Consider the following 10,060-nt stretch of genomic DNA (forward strand, 5'->3'; position numbering starts at 1 on the left):
TATTATAAAATAAAATATTAAAATATGCATTAAATACAAATTATCTAGTTTAGTAAATTCAACTTAGGATATGTATTTCTTTAATCATTTAGTTTATTGGGCAACAGACCATTTGCCTACCTGACAAATGTATACATGAAACTGTGAGTTATAAATAACTTTTTTTCACCTGTGCCACTAGACTGAGTCAGGGAAGTTACTAGGTGATATGGTTTGATTCTGTGTCCCCACCTAAATCTCACCTTGAATTGTAATAATACCCGCATGTCAAAGGTGGGACCAGGTAGAGACAGTTGAATCATGGGGGCAGTTTCATCATGCTGTTCTCGTGATAGTGAGTGAGTTCTCACGAGATCTGATGGTTTTACAAGGGGCTTCCCCCTTCACTTGGCACTCATTCTCCTTCCTGCTGCCATGTGAAGAAAGACATGTTTTCTTCGCCTTCCACCATGATTGTAAGTTTCCTGAGGCTTCCTCAGTCCTGCAGAACTGTGAGTCAATTAAACCTCTTTCCTTTATAAATTACCCAGTCTTGGGTATCCTTATAGTGGCATGAGAACAGACTAATGCACTAGGTAATCAAAGTTTTGTAATATTAACAGCATATTTAACTGTCCCAGTCAAATGGATTATGGGGAAAAGTTACAGAGATGACAACAAAAACAAACACACAAACATAAAACAACAACTACACACACAAGGGAGAATGGTGATGGATGCAGGTTGGTCAGGATTCTTATTTCCAAGGTGTTTTAAAAACCTGAAGAATCTACTTTGTTCACTTGATAGATCAGCAATACATGGTCAAGGACATTTTGTTTCTCAAAAGTGCTCCTCTTTTACAAACTAAGGTAAAGATACGCAATTTGCCTGAGATAATTTTCAAAGTTGGAAAAGTCATAGATCCAGTAACAGAAAAATCTGGGCAGAGACTATTACACTTACCCACAAAATTTAATATCTTGAGAAACTCTCAGTAAAAAAAAAATCTCAAAGGTATTGAAAAGGTAACAACAGAAGAGATTTATAGATTCACTTTATAGAAAAATAATAGCTTTAGCTTTCATTACTTTCTAGTGCATCTAATTTCCTTTTTTAAATATATAAACTAGCTAAAACTAAATTAAGTAAAAGGCTTGTTATAGATAATGATTTTTTATAAAGAATTATAGTCATAGTTCAGACTACCTTCTCAGTGTCTGTTTTCCAATTAAACTCTGAAAGCCTTGCAATAAGCCTCATCATTTTGTAAGCTCATTGTCTTAGAAGATGTATTTATTTCATTCTTGGGAATTACATATTTATCCTCAAGAATTTGTTATTAGGGAAGAAAATTCTTGCTATAAACAGTTGCAATCTTATTATGTAAGTATTGTTTTCTGATAGCACATATTCAAAAGTAATTGAATATTTTTATCCTTTCCCACAATGTTATTTCCACCATAAAGCTGTCTGAATAGAGCAAGGAATTGGAGAATCTGTTTCTACTATCACCGTGCCTTAGGGAAGATAATTAGATGACTGCACATTTGAAATGGAGTTTATAAAATACAGCAACCATAATTTTTTAAGATAATTATTTAATTTGAGAATAGGTTATAGAATCATAGAAAAGTTGCAGAGGTAGTACAGAGATTTCCTGTATACCCATACAAACAACTGTTGCCTTTGTTTTAACACTTTAGATCATGATGATGCATTTGTCACAACATAGAAGCCAATATTGAGATATTATTATTAGCTAAACTTCATACTTCACTAAAATTTTATTAGTTTTTTGCTAATGTCATTTTTCCTTTTTAGGATCCCATTCAGTATACCCCATTGCCTTTGGCCATTATGTCTCCCTAGGCTCTTGGGACCTGTGGCAGTTTCTCAAACATTCCTTGTTTCTGATGACTTTGACAATTTGAGTGATACTGATCAGGCATTTTGTAGAATGTGCCTCAATTTCAGTTTGTCTGATGTTTTTCTCATGGTTCACTTTGGGTTATGGGTTTGGGGAGGAAGACCACAGAGGTAAATTACAGTTCTCATTCTGTCATATCAAAGTTATAGGCTCTCAACGTAATTTATTACTGATAATGTTAACTTTATCTGACTAACTTAGTGTTTGCCAAGTTTCTCCACAGTATTGTTACATTTCCCCTCTTTTCACACTGTTCTCCATGAAACCAAGTCATTAAGTGTAGCCTACACTTAAAGGGTAGGAACTTACACTGTAGCTCCTTGAGGGAGGAATATCTACATAAATAATTTGGAGAATTTTACAGGAGATTTTTCTGTCTTCTCCTTCATTTATGTATTTATTTAATCACGATTTTATTTATATTAGCATGGGTTCATGGATATGTATTTTATACTTTAAGTTATAATCTAACACAACTTTTAAAACTTATTTTGTGCTCAAATTGTTTCAGCTTTGATCACTGTATACACACATAAAATATTTCTACATGTCTTCATCTGTATTTATGTAAGAATGTAAACATAAGTTTACACTGATATTGCCTACTCTAATCCAATACTTCATGGTTCATTCTAGCCTTCCTCCTTTGCTTATTTCTATCCTTCCACTCCAGTTGTGAGGTTTGGGAACCTCTGCCTACATTTCAAAGGATGTATGGAAATGCCTGGATGTTCAGGCAGAAGTTAACTGTGGAGGCAGAAGCATTATGGAAAACCTTTGCTAGGGCAATGTAGAAGGGAAATGTGGGGTCGGAGCCCCCACACAGAGTTCCCACTGGGGCACTGCCTAGTGGAACTATAAGAAGGGGGCCATCGTCCTTCAGACCCCAGAATGGTAGATCCACCGACAGCTTGCACCACACACCTGGAAAAGCCACAGACACTCAATGGTAGCCAGTGAAAGCAGCCGGAAGATGGGCAATACCCTGCAAAGTCAAGGGGCAGAGCTACCCAAGGCTATAGGAACCCACCTCTTGCGTCAGCATGACCTGGATGTGAGACATGGTGTCAAAGGAAATCATTTTGGAACTTTAAGGTTTAATGACTGCCTTATTGGATTTCAGACTTGCATGAGGTCTGTAACCCCTTTGTTTTGGCCAATTTCTCCCATTTAAAATAGGTGTATTTACCCAATGTTTCTACTCCCATTGTATCTAGGAAGTAGCTAAATTGCTTTAGATTTTACAGGCTCATAAGTGGAGGGAACTTGTCTTGTTTCAGATGAGGCTGAAACTGCCATTGCAAAATTGTAACTGAGACAGTGAAAGAGATTTCACCAATTCTGTCTTGCTTCTAACCTCCAAGCTGTCATTGTTCATTCCTGGGAATAGGCTGAGTTAACTTTGGGAGGAACTTTTGGAAGTCAATCTGCATCTTACTCAAGTTCTGAGTCACATATATAGGCTGAGATCATTGAAGAGCTGTGTAAGTTACCTTGTTATTTCCAAGCTTCCATATTATCTTAGACCCAGGGATGCCTTGTATCCAGAATTGGTGTGAGAAGTGCCACCAGAAACCCAAACCTGTCTTGGAGAATTCTCAAACCTCTTAATCTGGAATATGACCTACTTCTATGGCCTAACTTAAATTATTAATACACATAATACACAACTGAAAAAAGTTTTAAGGTGTTAAGCAAATATAAGAGGAAAATCTATAATCTTCCTGAAAATATGACAGATTTTATATACCTGTTTGTATTTTATAATAGTGCCTGTAGGCCAAATGCCGTTTGTTTTGCCTTACAAAGTCCAACTGCTTTAATGTTGAAGTTAAAACCTCCAGATCTTAGCCTGAATTCCAATGCTTCTACCATGAATCTTCTTGTCTAAGCAAAGTGGATGACTTGCTCTTCCACATCTGTATCCCTAATGCAGTGAGAAAAGATTGTTATTAATTACTTTTCTCAGGGGTCTGACTAGGATATTTTTCCATGCCTGAATGACATCAGTGGCCAAGTGAATGTAATGCTCTGCTGGCCAGATTAGGTCACAGGGCCATTATGACATTGGACATGAAATGCCTAGACACAGAGCGGAGTATCAAGTAATTCCTCATAAAAGGGGAAATACATACTGGATGGGGAAAAAAAAGTCTCTTATACTCATCGTTTAAGTTCTAGTTCCTTTACCTCCATGAAGCCTTTTCTAATCTTTATTTTCAAAATTCGCTCTTCCTTTTCAGAGTTTCCATTTGCTGAATATTTGTTATGTGTCCATTTGCACGCTTTATCCTCAGTTCCCGAATTCTACATTTAGGTGAAGGAGATTTGGGTCTACTTTGGTTGGATGCACTCAATAGCTCCAAATACCTGCACCAGCACTATGCTAAGAAATGTTTTTTTTTGTTATTAAAAAAAAAACCAAAATGAATGGCCTTCACATATTTGTTGTATTTAATTGAATAATGTGAAACCAAACCAGGTTAAATTCTACCTACATTCTTACCTTCTCCTCCCCAAAATGACAGAATAGAATCATGACCAGACCTGGACACAGGTCAGTGCTAGAATGTATGTCTCACTGAAAGATTTCTCTGTTGAAGTAACTTGTAAATTCAGGCTTTTAATTACCAAAGCATTATTTAATCTGTATTTGAAGTAAATATCGATCTCATAAAGAAGCTGAATATTTTTCTCCTGTGTAACATTTTATAGTTCATGCATTAGAATTCAATCACAAGTACTCTATTTCAGAATACCAGTATTGATTGGTAATGATGATCAAGGACTGTGTGTTTGCTAGAACTTAATTGGAAGAAAATATTGCTCCTAAACTCCTTAGCAAACAGCGCATAAAATGGTGGAGGCCAAGTCTTATACAGGTTGAAAATTTATCTGATATGCTTGGGACAAAAAGTGTTTCAGATTCTTTTCAGATTTGGGAATATTTCCATATACATAATAAAATATCTTGGGGATGGGGTCCAAGTTTAAATACAAAGTTTATTTGTGTTTTATAGACACCTTACACACATAACCTGAATGTAATTTTATACAATATTTTTAATAATTTTGTGCATGAAACAAAGTTTTGACTGAGTTTTGACTGCAGCGTGAGGCTAGACGTGTAATTTTCCACTGTGTTGTCATGTTGGTGCTCAAAAAGTTTCAGATTTTGGAGCATTTTGGATTTTTGGATTTCCAGATCAGAAATGCTCAACCTGTATTGCTCTCCTGGAAAGGCATGTCTATGAAGATACTAAGAAAAACATAGATTTTTTTCTTGCCACTTCATAAATTCCTAAGGGATGAATTCATTATGAAACATAGTCATGTGTCACTTAATGAAGAGATATGTTCTGAGAAATGCAGCCTCAGGCAATTTCATTGTTGTGTGAATCACAGAGTGTGCTTACACAAACCTAGGTGTGTACTTTTACTACACACCTAGGCCATCAGGTACAGCCTATTGCTCCTAGGCTACAAACCTGTATAGTGCGTTACTGTCTGAATGCTGTAGGCAACTGTAACACAGTGGTATTTGTGTGTCTAGACATATCCAAACATAGAAAAAAGCACAGTATAAACATGGTATTATAATCTTAAGGGACTACCATCCCATATGTAGTCCATTGTTGACCAAAACATTAATATAAGGAATGAAAGGAACTTTCAAATGTATGTAAATGCCATTTGCCTCCTTTGTTCCCACTTTAAAGTTACATGCTTTTCTACAGTAGAGCCAGGAGGTAACTATATAATCTTCATAAAGTTCTCTTTTGTTTGAAACAAAGTAATATTACAGGTAACGTGCCAAGTAAAATATTTTATGTGTACGTGCTATGGTTATCACAAGAGTAATTGATAGAAACATACTTTGACCTGATTTTACATATTACTAGTGAATCTGAAAAGCTGCTAATTATTGATATTGAACCTTTTTTAGAATGAAGTTTATATAATTTTAATCTTATACAGACTGAGGTCCCATTGTAACTGTTCTTCATTGATGATCCATTTTTGTCCTATTTTTAGGAAATTTACTTTTAAAAGAACCACAGGAAACACTTTTGAAGCTTTTATTGGGGTGTGGAAGGAGGTTTATCATACCTCCCCTTTGGAAAAGAAAAAATTGAAAACAGACATAAAAGCAAAACGATTACAGTATAGTATCATTTTGTTGTTGCTTGTTTGTTTGGGTACAACTACGCTAAAGGACATACGTGTAATCATGGGCTAAAGACCATATGTGTAATCATGGGCTAAAATTGGAGCTTCCAACCACTATCCCCTAAGTCTGTGGCTTGGTATTGATAGCTGAAAGAGATGAAGTTCCAGATTCTACACTTAGGAACATTCACAGACTTCACAGGCCTTGTTCGGGCCTATTGCTATTGGGCCCTGATTTGGTCATGCTTACTAGGTAAAGGCAGGGCAAATAAAGATGATGGGCTCTGTACTCTGCTTGGGGCAGGAGGGAGTTAGGGGTGGGGAGAGAGAGGGTCAGAGGGAAAGAGGGAAGAGAGATAGAGAAAGAAACTTGAGCTACACATAAACCTTTATAGCAATTGTGCAAGAAAAGAAACTTCTCAGGTAGAAGCACATGAGAAAACAGAATGAGCAGCTGGGTGTGGTGGCTCATGCCTGTAATCCCAGCACTTTGGGAGGCCAAGGTGGGTGGATCACCAGAGGTCAGGAGTGCAAGACCAGTCTGTCCAACATGGTGAAACCCTATCTCTACTAAAATTACAAAAATTAGCTAGGTGTGGTGGCACATGCCTGTAATCCCAGCTACTCAGGAGACTGAGGCAGGAGAATTGTTTGAACCTAGGAGGCAAACGTTGCAGTGAGCTGAGATTGTGCCACTGCACTCCAGCCTGGGTGACAGAGCAACACACCATCTCAAAAGTAATAATAAAGGAAAAAAGAATGACCAAATTTGGTTTTTCCCCCTAAAACTAGATGTCAGAACTTTCTATTTTTTGGGCAATGCAAGTCTACCCAAAGTTATAAAATTAGCCCTATATTTGTTTAACTAAAAATATGATTTTATGTTATGAAACCTAGAGAGTTAGAAAAAATTTAATTTTTTATATTATAATTAAATACTTCTATAAAAATTAAACCTAGAGAATGAGTTAGAAATAATTATATAGATATATATGTATATGCATATATACACATATATATTTATAATAAAATACTTGTATTGAAAACAATTATGGCTATATTACAATAAAAAATCACTGCCCACCCAGTCGCCACCACTGTCCTCCATCAAACCCCAATTTCTGTTTGTGGTTCCTTCTGTCATGGCAGAGAGGCAACTGGAATTCTGCCTGGGATAAGGTGAAGACGATTAATGGTACCTTCCTATCCCAACCTCTGTTCACTGCAGTAGTTGACACAGAGGTCCTTCTGCCTGGCTTAAGAGAGGTGTGATCAAAGCTAGAACTGTATCCTCTCTGTGGGAAACTTAAATATTGAGTACAATAAGACAAAGAGAGTAAGAAAAATGAAATGGATAGAATGTATTCATTTCAGTGGCTGACAATGATCAGACAAAATAGTGAATTACTGCTTGCCGTGCTGTTAGATTCTAAATCTCATACTTCCACATTCTGACAGAGCCAGTGAACTCTCTAATATCCATAAAATAAATTTCCTTTTGCTTAAGCCAGAGTCAGTTTCCGTTGCTCACAGCCAAGGACCTCAAATAATATACTACCAGGGAATTATTTCCTATTGCTTTGAGTCATAGGACAAGCTATTAGGCTGGTGCAAAAGTTACTGTAGTTTTTAAAACACATTAACAGTAATGGCAAAACTGCAATTACTTTTGCACCAACCTAATAGAAGCTATTATGTTAATGGACAGTACACTTAGGCTCAAGTCCACTGAGAAGCATCAGAAACTTCAAGACAAGGACTAGAATCAAAGAGTTTGCTTCTGCAAAAGAATTGATGTTAAAATTCAGTATATAGGGTCTAGAAAAAGGGAATGGAGAAAACAAACCAAAAAAGTTTTAAGAGTTGTATTTCCACAGAAAACTAAGCTTGACAAAGTACTGGATTATTCAGTTGCTAAGATCTTCCCAAGTCTCACAAACTATAGGAGAAAGAGTATAAAATGGGTTGGTCTTCAACACTATGTCAGGTGTAGGTGGAAGTCAAAGAGAGCAGAATGGAGTCAGTCCCCCAGTTACATTTTGGGTCTGTAGACAGGCAATAAGTGCTTCTAGTACCAACTTCTGTATCAGTTAGGATCCTTTGGTTGCAAGCAACATAAACCAACAATAATTAAAGAAATATGGGGAATTTATCGGAAGAGTAAGATATACAGAATTGATAGGATGCTGAAAACAGGACAGGAGCCAGGGCAGTAGAATGTGGAATGTGTGAGTACTGAACCTAGTCTTTCACATTAACTCCAAAATCAGCAGTGAGAAGTGCTTCCCTGTGTCAAATTTCCTCTTTATGACCTTTGTTTTAGGTACTTTTAATCTATCTGCCCAGCTCCTAGTCATGAGAATTCTCCTTCTCTTGGAGTAATCAGCAGGGATGTCCCTTTCAGCCACATTTATATTATCTGATCACTTTCAAGACCCTGGTTAGTTGAATAGAGACAGACACCTGAAACAAGCTGGGCCAATCACATTCTCTTTCCCAGAAATTTAGAATTTGAACTAAAAGATATACTGGACATCATCAATTGTGTCATTAAAGACAAAACTAGTCACAAATTCCTGCTTCTGAGGAAGCTGCTACTTTCCTTGACTTCCTCATTCTAAGAGTCTAGTGGTTCAGCATTTCCTTGGATTCCATGAGATATTATAATAGGTTTCTAATACATTTCTCCTTTCTACTACTTACATTTGCATGTGTCAGCGTATTTCACTCTTACTTGAGAGACCCCTAATCAATACACTAGTGAAAGTCTTCATTGCAAGGATAAGTATTGATTTTTGAGAATCATGGACAATTAGAGTAAATTTGGAAGCCATTCTTCTTTAGGTATATTCTTGGATAGGTCCTAATCCCAGCATAGAGAGTGACCCATTAATAACTAAACACTGAAGGCTCCAAGGCACAGACTTGCAACATTAAAAATAAACCAACCCAGGTATAACGCATGCCTGCAATTACCATTCTAATGCTAAAGAAAGATAATTTAAGGATTATCAACTTGACCCTGCCGGTAACTAATATTTTTCAGAGAAATTTTCTTCTAGACTAGGTCTTTATAACTGACCATTTAAAGTAAGAAAACCCTGAGAGTATATACATAATGAGTGATAACCCTGGCCCATAAAATCTTATGCAAGAGGTATTATCCCACAAAGAGCTGTACCTTTGATCAGAGAGGCTGAAGTTAATGATCATTATCTGCGTAAGAGCATTGGAGCATCCCAGGTGTTTTCCTCCTTTCCTGTAGAAAATAAGGAATCCAAGAAGAGCCTCTCACCCCCACCCACCAGCCAAAGGGACTGATGTAAATATAAATCTCGTAAATGTAATTATAAACCTTGAGTCTGCAGCACACTTTGTTTGTGAACCTGTTGTGTCTATGAAGTGGGTGGAGCTTCTAAATTTTGATGTGGTTAAACCCATATTGTGCCAGATTCAGTATTTCCTGCTGTGCTAGCTAGAAATAACAGCAACCAATTCCAGTTAGATTAACCTAAAGATTAAAATTATTACAAGAGTTCAGAATAGGTCAAAGGCAAGCATGCTGTTGTGGATCAGGTAAAAACTGGAACCACAAATTGAAAGCCTTCTGGAACTTGAAGTGTGCTGTCTCCATCTTTCTTTTTTGTTTTCTCTGTGTGTCATGAAGGAGCCTAAGTAGCTCACCCACGTTCACTTAACTAGCTTTTAATAGAGCTGAAAATGAAATCCAAACCTTTGGACTTTAGTGTTGAGCAACTGCTACTTTCCTTTACTCTCCACCTTGAGGGCAACTATACAAAATCAGCTATGCAAATCTAACTCCTTCCATGTTTTACTACACGGTAAATTGCTCCAAATAAATAGGTACTAAATGAGGTTCATGAGTAGCTGCACGAAAGCTCACTAATTCCATTATCCCTCCTGTCTGCTTGTTTTACAACATGATATGTTGTAGTAGGTAGAGTCCTAGACGATGAAGCC

At 36.8% G+C, this 10,060-nt stretch overlaps 1 protein-coding gene across 2 annotated transcripts in view; it reads right to left on the reverse strand.

The window, feature by feature from the left end:
* Positions 1 to 9,426, reverse strand: part of THEMIS (thymocyte selection associated) — a 230,696-nt gene extending 221,270 nt beyond the window's left edge. For both annotated transcript variants that reach the window (XM_017879657.1, XM_017879648.1), the window contains exon 1: positions 9,261 to 9,426. The gene's annotated coding sequence lies outside the window, so the exon portion shown is untranslated. The remainder of the gene's footprint in view (positions 1 to 9,260) is intronic.
* Between the last annotated feature and the right edge of the window lie 634 nt (positions 9,427 to 10,060).

This window comes from Rhinopithecus bieti, unplaced genomic scaffold (genome assembly GCF_001698545.2).
Source record: "Rhinopithecus bieti isolate Rb0 unplaced genomic scaffold, ASM169854v2 scaffold_19, whole genome shotgun sequence".
NCBI classification, from domain to species: domain Eukaryota; kingdom Metazoa; phylum Chordata; class Mammalia; order Primates; family Cercopithecidae; genus Rhinopithecus; species Rhinopithecus bieti.